This window comes from Sciurus carolinensis, chromosome 10 (genome assembly GCF_902686445.1).
Source record: "Sciurus carolinensis chromosome 10, mSciCar1.2, whole genome shotgun sequence".
Lineage (NCBI taxonomy): Eukaryota > Metazoa > Chordata > Mammalia > Rodentia > Sciuridae > Sciurus > Sciurus carolinensis.
The window spans coordinates 119,496,219-119,510,946 of NC_062222.1; positions in this window are offsets into that span (position 1 = coordinate 119,496,219).

The window sequence follows — 14,728 nt, forward strand, 5'->3', positions numbered from 1 at the left end:
AAAAAGTTGTATTAGTATTGTGAATTTTTTGTTATAAAATTAAAATTTATATATAAATGCAATAAAGATAATATGGTTCTTAGCCCAGCAAGACCCTACTATAATCTTACTAAGTAGAAATTCTAAGACTGTTGTCAATTAGAATGACTAAGGATCATTATTGATCCCCAGAAAGAACATTATCATAGAGGCAAGTTTGGCAGGGCTCATCTGGGAAAATTTATTCCCTCTCCCTGAGCAAGGAAATCCTCAGTGTGACCACAGGTCTAAGTGGTGTGGTCATTTGAACTTGAGTGTTCTGTTGATTTTTGCCTGATGCCACTGAAACATCAATCATAGCTGGGTGCAGTGGTGCACGTTTTAAGCCCAGTGAGTTAGGAAACTGAGGCAAGATTGCAAGTTTGCAGCCAGTCTGAGCAATTTAGGGAGATCCTGTCTCAAAAGGACTGGGGTTGTAGCTCAGTGGTAAAGCAACCCTAGATTCAATCCCCTGTGCAAAAGGAGAAAAAAAAAAAAAAACTTCAAGCATATTATATGCTTAATACTGAGTCTGTATTCAACAGCAAACTTTTCACTATAACCTGACTTTTCACATGGGTCTACCTTGGGAAGAAAATCTGTTGGGTGTAGAATTTACAGGATTTGGTTTATAGGGTCTTCTGATATTGTATATAAATCTTTGAACATGGTCAATGTGAATCTGTACCTGTTAGACATATCCACTACTGGAGAAATGATAAATCTTGTTTTCAAGATTACAGGATGGAGGGCCAGACACTGAATGGTAGAAGATTCATCATAAGAATGAGCATCACCTGTGAAGGCTCCAGGGACATTTTTTGGCAAACAAACTCTCTGAGTTAGTGTGATGATTTACTAAATTTGTTTACATTTGCAAAAACTATTCAAACAGACAGAAATAAAACCAGAGAAAATGGATATTTATACATTAGTAGTATAATATTTGTTTGTTTGTTTTTTTAAATGACAACATTGTGATGGGCTGACAGATCTGGCTCAATGAGAATGTTATAGGCCAGACTCTAAAGGAAATGACTAAACAGACTCCATTTTGCTGAGATTCCATATTATGTAGGAAATAAGCTTCTCCCATGGGAATACCCCGCCTCTGTACCCATCATCAGTTACTTACTGTGACATGTTTAACAATACAGAATGACAATTCCTATGTAAAGAAAAATTGCTCTCTTTTGATTCCTATTGCTCCTAAACAATGTACTATGTGAACAGTGATTGTGTGGATGTTAGTAGCCATTCTTTAGTTTGTACCTAGGTAAGCGTCATTTTGACCCACTTCTCCCTCTGTTGATGATCTCATGATGTTAGTTTGTAATTTCGAATCATAGCAACAGACACTTATGATTGATGTGATTTTTGGTATAAGAACCCCTACAACCCTATGGTCTGGGCTGTTCTCCCAATAGCCATTTTTGGGGGCATTGTTTGAGAGAGTCAGCCGGCCGGCTTAATAAAGACTCTCAAATTTGGACTTCTCAGTGGTGATCGCTCTGTTCTTAAGTTGCGCCTCTTAACAAACATCATGCCTAAAAGTGGTGATGAAAACGATTTTTAACAGGGAGAGACCTCTAGGAAGTATAAAATCCTAATCTACTTTTTACTACTTAAGTGAAACAAGGATAGATTAGCAACTAGAAAATGATTGGTTTAATTTCATCATTATCAACCACTGATGATCTTAAAGATTTCCAAAATGCCATAGACCTACATTGCCAGAATGAAAAGAGAAAGAGAAATGGTATTTGTGAAAAATATTTTTTAAATAATTTGTGAAGATTTTTTTTGTTTTCTGTGTCTCTGCTATTTCTTTTTCAAGAAAATGGTAAAATCACTTCAACTTAAAAAAGGATCTGAAAGTTTAGTAATAAATGGCAATCATAGTTTTCAATGTTATTGTTCATTTTTATAATCATAGATGTAAAACATTAAAAAAACTACCGATGGGGAGAGGTGATGTTCATGAATCAGAATGAATACTTTCAATATTTTCAACATCTGTGCATATTTTCTTTCACTATGCTTAGATAATACCCAATTTATGTTTTATATAGTATTGCTATTCCTCGAGTAAATAGAACTTTTAAGAATAGTTGGTGTGTAAGAGAAACCAATGCCTGTTTAATACCTCCTTTTTGTTCAAATAAAGTTATAAAGTTATTTATAACAATAAAACGAATGCAGGAGAGGAAAGCATGTTTGCTTTTGATCCCAAATTATTGGAGTTTTAAGTTCAATCATTTCCATTACGCTTAGCATGCTTTATTCTTATTCAAAAAAAGTAAAAACTACTAATTTGGCATTAAATTTTGCATTGTGAACCTGAAAGCCTATCTTATCATTCTCAAGTAGTACAATTTTTTTTCTTTGTGCTTTTTTACCAAAGAAAACATATGTGCTGGAAAGCTTGTAATCCAATTGAGTCTAAGCATTCTAAGTGCCTTCCGGGCATGGATCCTTGGCTATGTAATAGAATGCATAGGCACCCTCAAGATCACCGCTGATGAAGGATAAGCATGCAATGCTGTGTTCTCCTTCGAAAATAATGACATTTCTCCTGAAAGCTGGGTGAATAGGCACTCACTAACAAAGAAATACCACTCAAAGTCAGACTCTAAATAAACTACACATTGGAGTCTCGCTTGCTACTTTTTACCCTGTACAGAAGTCACACAACCCAGCTAGTTTTACACAGACTTGCTGATTTTCAACTTTTCTCTCACTTGGGTAATTCTTATGACCAAATTTCTCCAAGCTTTATGTCATTAAGGACAGAGAAAGGTCTAAGTTACTGAGCAAAGAAGGTAATTTCATTCCATTCAAACTTCCTTAAGCTACCCGGTTTTCAATGAAAATATCATTACATGCAATCATTGGCTTTCTCTTTAATAGGACAACACCTGCAAGTTATCTTGGGGAAGTCAGCAATGATTAGCATTCAGAAAACCAGGGCAAGTGCTGTTATGGTTTGGATGTGAGTTATCCCCAAAAAATTCATGTGTGAGACAATGCAAGGTTTAGAGGTAAAATGATTGAGTTACGAGAGCTTTGACCCAATTGGTGAATTAATCCCCTGATGGGATTAACTGAGTGTGGTAGTAGGTGGGTAGGATGTGGCTGGAAGAGTGGGTCTTTGGGGGCATGCCTTTGGGGCATATACTTGGTGCAATGAGCTTAGACTCTCTCTCTGCTTTCTGATCATCATGTGAGCTGCTTCCCTCTGCCACACTCTTCAACCATGATGTTCTGCCTCACCTTGAGCCCTGAGGACTGGAAGCAGCTAACTGTGGACTGAGATCTCTAAAACTGTGACCCCCAAATAAACTTATCCTCCTTAAAATTGTTCTCGTCAGGTCTTTTAGTCCCAGTGGAGAAAAAGCTGACCAAAATATGCTACAGGCAGCTCAGCAACCAAGACATGAAAAAGCACACACTGGACATTGCAGTGCCCTGTCAGATTTCAGCTGACATCACTTGTCATTGTGCTAGCAATATCAGAAGACTAAGGATAAAATGGTCACATGATCTTAGCTTGAACTGTTTTATTTTGTTTATGTAAAGGGTTCTACCCACATCAAGTTCAAGGTACTTTGTCCCCAAACTGAAAAATCTTGATTGATTCTATGGGTAGTCAGGTTAGCAGCAAACATATCAACCTAACTTAGAATAGTCAGTTCTCTCTCTGGACCATTTGATCATTTTGGTCTTTGGCACCTCATGACACAACTCAAAGTCTTCATCCACTTCCATCTGCGATGATCAGACATAAATACCAAAGCATCTTTGCACAGTGGCTTCAGAAGAAATCCAGGTTCAGAGATTCTTCCATCGCCTTGGTTAAAACTGTCAGCATAGACTCAAAACTCTCATAAAACAGAAAAACCTCAAGGAAATATTATCACATTGACATGAAATAGGGATGCATAATGTTTTCACTTACAAAACCTTCTTGAATCTGTGACAGTTTATGATTGGTCAACTTGGTCAGGCTAGCTGAACTATCAGGAGAGCAGAGGGCCATCAGACTGACTACAGAATATGCCTTCTTCCAGATATTTCATCAAGCACTAATCCAGTTGTGGCTAGAAAGAGAATTTACAGATGTAATTTACATTTCCAATCAGTTGACTTTAAGCTAAGAAGATCATCTTTCACAGGACTGACCTGATTTGGAAGAAACTGGGTTTTTCCTGGGGGAAAAAAAAATCTCAAATAACTGAGTCTACAGTTGCTCTTCCTCTCTCCTACCTGCCCTATTAACTTTGGACTTGTGTAACCAGCCCCCACTAGTACCGAAGCAAATTTTTTGTAATAATTATCTCTATACCAGTACCACCCTCTTCTTATTCCTCTCCTTCTCGTCCTCCTACTTCTTCTTCTCCGCCCCCCACCCTGCATCTGTCTACTCTCTTTTTTAGTTCCATTTCTTTTATTGACTAATACAGACTCACATATATTAGCTGCTACACTTTTAGCAAAGGCTGACTGAAAATTGCAAAATGGAATAAAAATGACTGTGATGCATTTGTGTTATTTTTATTCCCAAAGAGGTAACTTCCATTTGAAAAAATAATTATGTATATTTATCGATTTATTCCATGAAAAAAAAAAAACTGAGTATCTGCCCCATTCTATTCCTTTGTACAGGATACAGTAATAACCAAAACAGAAAAGTGCTGCTCTTATGGCATACAGTAAAGAGTTGAATAAAGAGACTAATAGCAAACAAAGAAATTGCAGAAGTCAGGTGGTAATAAGGACTATAATGAAACATTAAATTTGCAAAAGTGGTTACATAGGGTTTTGCATTATAATAATTTATTACATTATGTATTATAACTTACCCGTGATTATTAAGTGTGTTGTATATCACAATTTCACAAAGAATAAAAAGTACTAAAGGAGGCTTAGTGCAATAAGCAATGTCAATAGACCAGGAGGGAAGAGGATGCTGTTTTCTGCAGGCTGTCAGAGAAATTAGTTCCAAGCAGGGACAGAGACAACACTCTGAAGGTTAGGGTTAAAAGTTTGGAGTCATTTGTAGATAAGATAACAGTTCTCCAGTTCCTATGACCAAGCTAAAGCAAGAACAAGATGTACAGGGGTTCTGTGTGAGTGCTTTGCACAGTGGGCTTGGTAGTGATTTTGCTTTTGTCAGGGTTTTCCTTTTCCATATTTGAATATTCTTCCTATACTAGTAATATTAGTCTTTGCCTGTGATAAAAGTTGCAAATATTATTATTCTGTATTTTCTGAATTTTGAAGTCCTGCTCCTTCCTGAAACCACGAAAAAAGCAGATTTTTACATAAGTAAATTTATCATTATTTTTATTGCTTCAGAATTTGGAAAGAATTGGGAAGGTTTTACACAATCCCAGGTTATAAAGTAGTTGATCAATGTTTCCTAAAACTTCAATGGTTTCATCGTTTTTATACTTATGTATTTGTTCCATTTGGTATTATTTTAGTGTACATGGTAGTAGGTATATATCCAGCTGAAATTTTATCCATAGTGATCCTGTTGTCCCAGCAACATTTATTTTGTAAAAATCTAACTTTCTCTGAATTTGAGATACAACCTATGTCATGTACTAATTTCAATTTTATTTGAATCACTTCCTAAGTATTCCAATTAAAAAATTACATTGCTCTTTCTGTTCACTCATATCTAAAAACAAGGGCTTCACTTGTAGCCTTTAGAACACATTTTCATATCTAGGCTATCACTCCACCCCATTGCCCATATATTGTAGATCCCACTCCTACAGCCAGTGGCTCACATTTTTTTTCTATATGCACTTCATAGTTAGCTTCTACAGTTTAAGAAATAAAAGACCCTGCTGGTAACTTTATTAAAAAACGTTAAATTTACGAAACAAATTGTAGGAGAATTGACCTCTTAATGATACCACTACCTTTCCAAAAATGTGTAATGTGTTATGTCTTCCCATTTGCTTAAACTCTTTTGAGTTTATCAAGTGACAAAACAAAACTACTGACTTCAAAGAAAACTAAGTATTCATTGACAAATCTATAATATGTCCAAGAACCTATAAACAGAATTTTAATGCAGAATAAAATAAAATTCTGCCATTTACCCACATATTGTCAACACTTCACTCCAGAATATAATAACTCACTGATTTCAATAGTAACTTTAGTGAAAAAGCAGTAAGTTGGGGGAAACCATGGTTTTAGAAGACATCTGTCTTGAGACATTTGAATTCTGAGATAATGGAGATTCTCTTGTCTGAAAGATACATTAAACAAAGATGAAATTGTTCCTCTGAGTTCTATTAGTAAACACCATTTTCTGGCAAAATTGAATGTAAAATGGCTACTAATTGTAGTTTAGTATTTCCTATAGTTTCCCGAAAACACCTGGCAGCAAATATGCTTGGAGAAATGTGAAATAAATTTTTCAGAGAGATGAAAATATGTCTTATTAATCTCAGGCACTGGAAAGTCCTACTAGACATAAAGCAGAGGAGGTAGCTAATTAGTGAACAACAAGCTTCTTCGTTCCATCCAAGAACTCATACAAGGGGCCTTTAAATTTTGAGTGATTACCTCTCCACCTATCTCTCGTGCGTGGGCATCAGCAGTTCCTTTATGGGTCAGCTTCTTTTTCTCTTACTGAACCGTTGCCCTCTTTTCCTTTGCCACTGTAATATTCAACTAAGGCTTTATTAAGTTCTCTTAAGAAAGCTGCAATAAAAACACATCTTAGAAGAGCATCTGCCTCACTGATGAGTAGAATCAACAAGGTACAATATGAGCAAAATAAAACTTAAAAATCAGGAATTGCAATGCAAGGGTTCTAGCTCCTTATTAGATGATTTGAATAAAAGTACATATTGCTAAGCACATATTGTATGATCTCATTTGCATGGATTTTATTCAAGAATATGCAAAATGATGTTGTAGAAATTAGACCAGTAATTACCTGCCAGGGATAGAATAACCATTAGAGGACGTGATGGAATTACAAGAGTAGTTAGCAGTTGAGGGTTGGAATAACTGCAACAGGTATGATGACATTCACCCTGCAATGTCATTTCGATGTCTCAGTGGACACTTGCCAAAATCCATCCAATTACATATTTATGATATCAGCATTTCATTCCTCGTAAGTTTATCTCAATTAAATAAGTAACTCGCAAGTTTTAGATTAAGAGCAAACAGAGGGGTATATGGCACAGAATCTAAATTTAAATGTTTTTCCTTTATATTTTATTTTAATTTAAAAGCTATGTATGCTACAGTCCATCATAACATAGAAGATTTGGGGATTTACCCAATTTCATATCTACCTCATGTAACAAATGAAATTCCCATTCTGTAGTTAATTTATTTTAACAATAATGTATTTTGCATCTTACATTTTAGAAGGCATTTTAAAAATCACAATCAATGACATTCATCCTAAATAACCAACATTAGGAACATAGCTGAGCTAATTATGACATTGAAAATAGATAGATAGATAGATATAATTCTAACAAGGGGCAATATAAAATTAAGTGAACAACTAAAAACAGAGTTTTGCATATATATAGTCTCAGAGCAACAGTATGAAGATTGGAATGTGTTTGTATATACAGAGGAACTACAGAAACTATTAATAGATTGTTATATCTGGTTGGTAAGCTTATAAATGAAGTTTATTTTCTTTTCCATGTTTTTGATATTTTTTAATATGTCACAAAAAGCATAGTGTCTTGGTCCACTTTCTGTTGCTGTGAAAGAACACCTGATATGAATTAATTTATAAAGAAAAGGGACTTATTTAGCTCTCTGGTCTGGAGACAGGAAGTCCTACATTGGGCAACTGTATCTTCTTGGCTTCTGGTCCAAGCCATGGGCAAAAAAAGTATAAGGCAGGAGGATGTATATTAAGACTGAGAAAGAGACAGGGGCGGGTGTGTGTGGAGGGAGTGTACCAGATGTCTTGCATAAACCCTCTCTCATGAAAACTTCCTGTAAGAATTCATCCAGTGCCATTAGAAATCCAGTGATCCCTCTTAAAGGCCCTATCGTCAAATGCTGCTACATTGGCAACCAAATTGCAACATGACTTTTGGTATAGATGGACCACGCTCAAACCACAGAAAATAGGCAGTACATAACTATTTTTCAAATATTATAGCACTGCACAATTTTGAAACTTTCTTATATGCATGATTTTTAAAAAAATTTTCACAACTGACTGTACTTTGTATAAATGCAGTTATTCCCATTTTACAAATGACAAAATTTGTAAATGTACTCAAAAGAGTAAAATTCATATCATCTAATAAGCGGCATCTTTTGCTTTTGAGATTTATCTACATTCTTGAATATATTAGTAATTATATATATATATTTTTTTTTTGAAACAATATGGTCTTGCTAAATTGCCTAGACTGGACTTGAACTTGTAATCTTTCTTCCTCGGTTGCTGGAAGAGCTAGGATTACAGGTGTGCACTACCACATCTGACCTGCCAAAGTCCTTTGATGCAGACATGAATTAATTTCTTTTGAGTGCAGATGTAAGAGTGGATATAGTTGTATAAGAAGCTGCCAAACTATTAAGTGGTCTTACAATTTTGGACTCATACCAGCAATTTTTAAGAGTTGTGGTAGTAACCACAGTAGTGTAACCTCACCAGTATTTGGCTTTGTGGATATTTTCATCATTATTCTGTGTGTTTGATTTTGTAATTTACTGTGCTTTTCATTTGTATTTTCCCAAGGATTGATATTAAGTATATTTTCAGGTGCTAACAGGTTATTCAGATACATTTTCATATATAGTATATGTCCAGTATTTTTGCTCTTTTGTATGAGGTGTTTATAAACTATTACTGATTTGTTGGGTATATGTCATGTATATTTTCTAGAACTAAGTCTATTATAAGTGTATTTCAACTACTTAATGCAACCATTTGACAAATACTATTTTTCTACAACCATGGTGCTGAGTTGGAAGAACATTGTGGTAAATTTGATAAAATCCTGTCCTCAGAGAGCCCGTGTTCGGTCATATCACCCAATCGAGTCCTTTAGCCTGCAGAGCACAGCACTGCTCACTGCTCCCAATCCTGAGCCTCACCTTTGATTGTTCTTAACCACTCTTCCTATCCAGTGCCTCCAACTTTAGCTACCTGTGTTCTTCTATCATGTTACCACAAACTTCTCTCCACCGAGACCATTATTGCACTTTCTCTCCACCTAGATCATTATTCCACCTTCTCTCCAGGCAACTAACTCATTCTGCTCATTTCAGCATATATTTGCATACTCCAGGAAGCCTTCTCTGACCCCCACCCCACACTGTGTTTGTGTACTGTCCATGTGTTCTCATCGCCTCTCCTATCATAACGCTTCTAAAATTTTTTATATATATGTATATATAGAGAGAGAATGGTTATAACTCTCCCTTTGATAAAACCTGTGTATCCCTTGAATGTATACTCCTTACTTTAATCCCAAAGGCCTCTCTTTCTTGAGATTACTCTCAATTTCCCTTGAATATGTATCTACTTTCCTAAATAAACCTCTACCTATGCCTCTGGGAAAAAAATGCATTACCTCACATGGTTATAATTCATATCATAAGAGCATATAGCATTCTTTTTCTTTAAATTTTTCAAGAATATAATATACCATCATTCCTACCAACTTCTTTGCTAAGCAATTGGCCTCTTGAATTTATTCCTTGCACATAACTATATTATCGATCCTTTGACCAATGTCTCCATCACTTTCTGTCCCATATCACCCTAGACCCTGGTTAACTATCATTCTATTTTCTACCTCTGTGAGATAATATTTTTATAATCCACATGCGAGTGGGATCACACAATACTTGTTTTTCTGTGCTTGCTTGTTTCACTTAAAGGATTTCCTCCAGATTCATCCATGTTGTCACAAATGACAAAATTCAATTCTTATTGTGGCCCAGTAGATTTCACTGTGTATATATACTACGTTTTCTTTATCCATTGACCTGTTGTTGAACACTCACGTTGATTCCATCTTAGCCATTGTGAATAGTACTACAATAAACATGTGAATGCAGTTATCTTTTTAACTTTTTGATTCTTTTAGTTGTGGATATATATGCAGTAATGAGATTGCTGGATCATATGTAGGTTTATTTTCAATTTTTTGAAAAAATTCCATTCAGTTCTCCATAATGTCCCTACTAATTTACATTCCCACCAAGAATATATAAGCATTTCCTTTTCTCCACATCATCACCAAAACTTACCTTTTGTCTTTTTTTTTTATTACTGTATACAAATGGGATACATGTTGTTTCTCTATTTGTACATGGAGTCAAGGCATACAATTTGTGTATTCATAAATTTACATAGGGCAATGATATTTGATTCATTATTATTTTTCCCTTCCCCCCCACCCCTTCCACCCCTCTTTTCCCTCTATACAGTCCTTCTTTCCTCCATTCTTACCACCTTCCTTATCCCTAACCCTAAACTTAACCCTAACCCTAACGCTTACCCCTCCCACCCCCATTATGTGTCCTCATCCGCTTATCAGCGAGATCATTCGTCCTGTAGTTTTTTGAGATCGGCTTATCTCACTTAGCATGATATTCTCCAATTTCATCCATTTGCCTGCAAATGCCATAATTTTATCATTCTTCATTGCAGAGTAATGTTCCATTGTATATATATGCCACAGTTTCTTTAACCATTCATCAACTGAAGGGCATCTAGGTTGGTTCCACAATCTGGCTATGGTGAATTGAGCAGCAATGAACATTGATGTGGCTGTATCTCTATAGTATGCTGATTATAAGTCCTTTGGGTATAGGTCAAGGAGTGGGATAGCTGGGTCAAATGGTGGTTCCATTCCAAGCTTTCTGAGGAATCTCCATACTGCTTTCCAGAGTGACTGCACTAATTTGCAACCCCACCAGCAATGTATGAAGGTACCTTTTTCCCCACATCCTTGCCAACACCTATTGTTGCTTGTGTTCTTGATAATCTCCAATTGGGGCGAGATGAAATCTTAGGGTAGTTTTGATTTGCATTTCTCTTATTACTAGAGATGTTGAACATTTTTTCATATATCTGTTGATTGCTTGTACATCTTCTTCTGTGAAGTGTCTGTTCATTTCCTTAGCCCATTTGTTGACTGGATTATTTGTATTCTTAGTGTAGAGTTTTTTGAGTTCTTTATAGATTCTGGAAATTAGTGCTCTATCTGAAGTATGAGTGGCAAAGATATTCTCCCACTCTGTAGGCTCTTTCCTCACATTACTGATAGTTTCCTTTGCTGAGAGAAAGCTTTTTAGTTTGAATCTATCCCAGTTGTTGAATCTTGCTTTCATTTCTTGTGCTATGGGAGTCCTGTTAAGGAAGTCTGATCCTAAGCCAACAAGTTGAAGGTTTGGACCTACTTTTTCTTCTATAAGATGCAGGGTCTTTGGTCTGATTCTGAGGTCCTTGATCCATTTTGAGTTGAGTTTTGTGCAGGGTGAGAGATAGGGGTTTAATTTCATTCTGTTGCATATGGATTTCCAGTTTTCCCAGCACCATTTGTTGAAGAGGCTATCTTTTCTCCATTGCATATTTTTGGCCCCTTTGTCTAGTAGAGAAAATTGTATTTATTTGGGTTTGTGTCCATGTCCTCTATTCTGTACCATTGATCTACCTCTCTATTTTGGTACCAATACCATGCCGTTTTTGTTACTATTGTTTTGTAGTAGAGTTGAAGATCTGGTATTGCGATACCCACTGCTTTAGCTATTCTGGGTTTTTTATTCTTCCAGATGAATTTCATAATTGCTTTCTCTATTTCTGTAAGGTACATCATTGGGATTTCAATTGGAATTGCATTGAATCTGTATAACACTTTAGGTAGTATGGCCATTTTGACAATATTAATTCTGCCTATCCAGGAACATGGGAGATCTTTCCATCTTCTAAGAATTTCTTTAATTTCTTTCTTTAGTGTTCTGTAGTTCTCATTGTAGAGGTCTTTCACCTCTTTTGTGAGATTGATTCCCAAGTATTTTATTTTTTTTGATGCTATTGTGAATGTGGTAGTTTTCCTAATTTCTCTTTCTGAGGATTCATCACTCATGTATAAAAATGTTGGGACTAATGACACGTTAACTAACTCAGGCTGACTCCTTACTTCCTGGTGAATGAGCAAAATCAAGGCTCAAAGGCGGTTTCAAAGGTTCATGAGATAAACCGGACCACCCTCAGGGATTGGTTAACGACAGTTCCGCGAACGTGATCAACTCGTGCCTGCCATATAGTCCAATGGGACTCTTGCCTGCGTGAACCCCCCTGCCTTGCTGACCTTTAAACTGATTGGTTCCCACCTAGCCCCCACCCTACATAAAAGCTGTGGGATTTCCTCAATAAACGAGTTCCTGCTGTGACTGGTCTCCGTGATACGTCTGATTGTCCTCCGCCTAGAGGGCTGGGAGCGGGCGGTCAGTCGGCCTTACCTATCCTGATCTGACCTTGTTGGGGAGTGTCCCCTTCCCTTGCCACTGGTCAAGAAAGGGAAGGGGGCTTAAGACCCCGACATAAAAATGCATTGGATTTATGAGCATTGATTGTGTAACCTGCTATTTTACTAAATTCACTTATGAGTTCTAAAAGTTTTCTGGTGGAATTTCCAGGTTCCTCTAAATATATAATCATGTCGTCAGCGAACAGGAATAGTTTGAGTTCTTCTTTTCCAATTCCTATCCCTTTAATTTCTTTGGTCTGTCTAATTGCTCTGGCTAGAGTCTCAAGGACGATGTTGAATAGAAGTGGTGAAAGAGGGCATCCCTGCCTTGTTCCAGTTTTTAGGGGGAATGCTTTCAGTTTGTCACCATTTAGAATGATATTGGCCATGGGTTTAGCATAGATGGCATTTATAATATTAAGGGATGTTCCCACTACCCAATTTTTTCTAGTGTTTTGAGCATAAAGGGATGCTGTATTTTATCGAATGCTTTTTCTGCATCTATCGAAATAATCATGTGTTTCTTGACTTTAAGTCTGTTGATATGGTGAATGACATTTATTGATTTCTGGATGTTGAACAAACCTTGCATCCCTGGGATAAAACCCACTTCATCATGGTGCACTATCTTTTTTATATATTTTTGTATGCGATTTGCTAAAATTTTGTTGAGAATTTTTGCGTCGATGTTCATTAAGGATATTGGTCTGAAATTTTCTTTCCTCAAGGTGTCTCTGTCTGGTTTAGATATCAGGGTGATATTGGCTTCATAGAATGAGTTTGGGAGGGTTCCCTCCTCTTCTATTTCATGGAATACTTTGAGGAGTATTGAAATGAGCACTTCTTTAAAGGTTTTGTAGAACTCAGCTGAGAACCCATCTGGTCCCTGACTTTTCTTTGTTGGTAGACTTTTGATGACCTCTTCTATTTCATTGCTTGAAATTGATTTATTTAAGTTGTGTATATCCTTCTGGTTCAGTTTAGGTAATTCATATGTCTCTAGAAAATTGTTGATGTCTTCGAGGTTTTCTGTTTTCTTGGAATATAGATTTTCAAAATAGCTTCTACTTATGATTTGTATTTCAGTTGTGTCTGTTGTGATATTTCCTTGTTCATTCCGAATTTTAGTAATTTGAGTTTTCTCCCTCTTTCTCTTTGTTAGTGTGGCTAAGGGTTTATCAATTTTGTTTATTTTTTCAAAGAACCAACTATTTATTTTGTTAATTTTTCTGGATGTTTCTTTTGTTTCAATTTCGTTGATTTCAGCTCTGATTTTAACTATTTCCTGTCTTCTACTACTTTTGGTGTTGGTCTGTTCTTCTTTTTCTAGGGCTTTGAGCTGTAGTGTTAAGTCGTTTATTTGTTGATTTCTACTTCTTTTGTTGAACGCGCCCCATGAAATAAATCTTGCTCTAAGTATTGCTTTCATAGTGTCCCAGAGATTTTGATATGATGTGTCTTTGTTCTCGTTTACTTCTAAGAATTTTTTTATTTCCCTCCTGATGTCTTCTGTTATCCATTCATCATACAATAGCATATTATTTAATCTCCAGGTATTGGAGAAGTTTCTGTTTTTTATTCTGTCATTTATTTCTAATTTCAATCCATTATGATCTGATAGAGTACAAGGTAGTATCTCTATCTTCTTGTATTTGCTAACAGTAGCTTTGTGGCATAAAATATGGTCTATTTGAGAGAAGGATCCATGTGCTGCTGAGAAGAAAGTGTATTCGTTCTTTGTTGGATGGCATATTCTATATATGTCGGTTAAGTCTAAATTGTTGATTGTGTTATTGGGATCTATGGTTTCTTTATTCAATTTTTGTTTGGAAGATCTGTCCAGTGGTGAGAGAGGTGTGTTAAAATCACCTAGTATTATTGTGTTGTGGTCTATTTGATTTCTGGAATTGAGAAGGATTTGTTTGACGTACGTGGATGAGCAAATGTTCGGGGCATAGATATTTATGATTGTTATGTCTTGCTGATTTATGCTTCCCTTAAGCAGCATGTAATGTCCCTCTTTATCCCTTCTGACTAGTTTTGGATTGGAGTCCACATTATCTGAAATGAGGATGGATACTCCAGCTTTTTTGCCGTGTCCGTGTGCATGTTATGTTTTTCCCCATCCTTTCACCTTTAGTCTATGGGCATCTCTTTCTATGAGATGAGTCTCTTGCAGGCAGCACATTGTTGGATCTTTCTTTTTAATC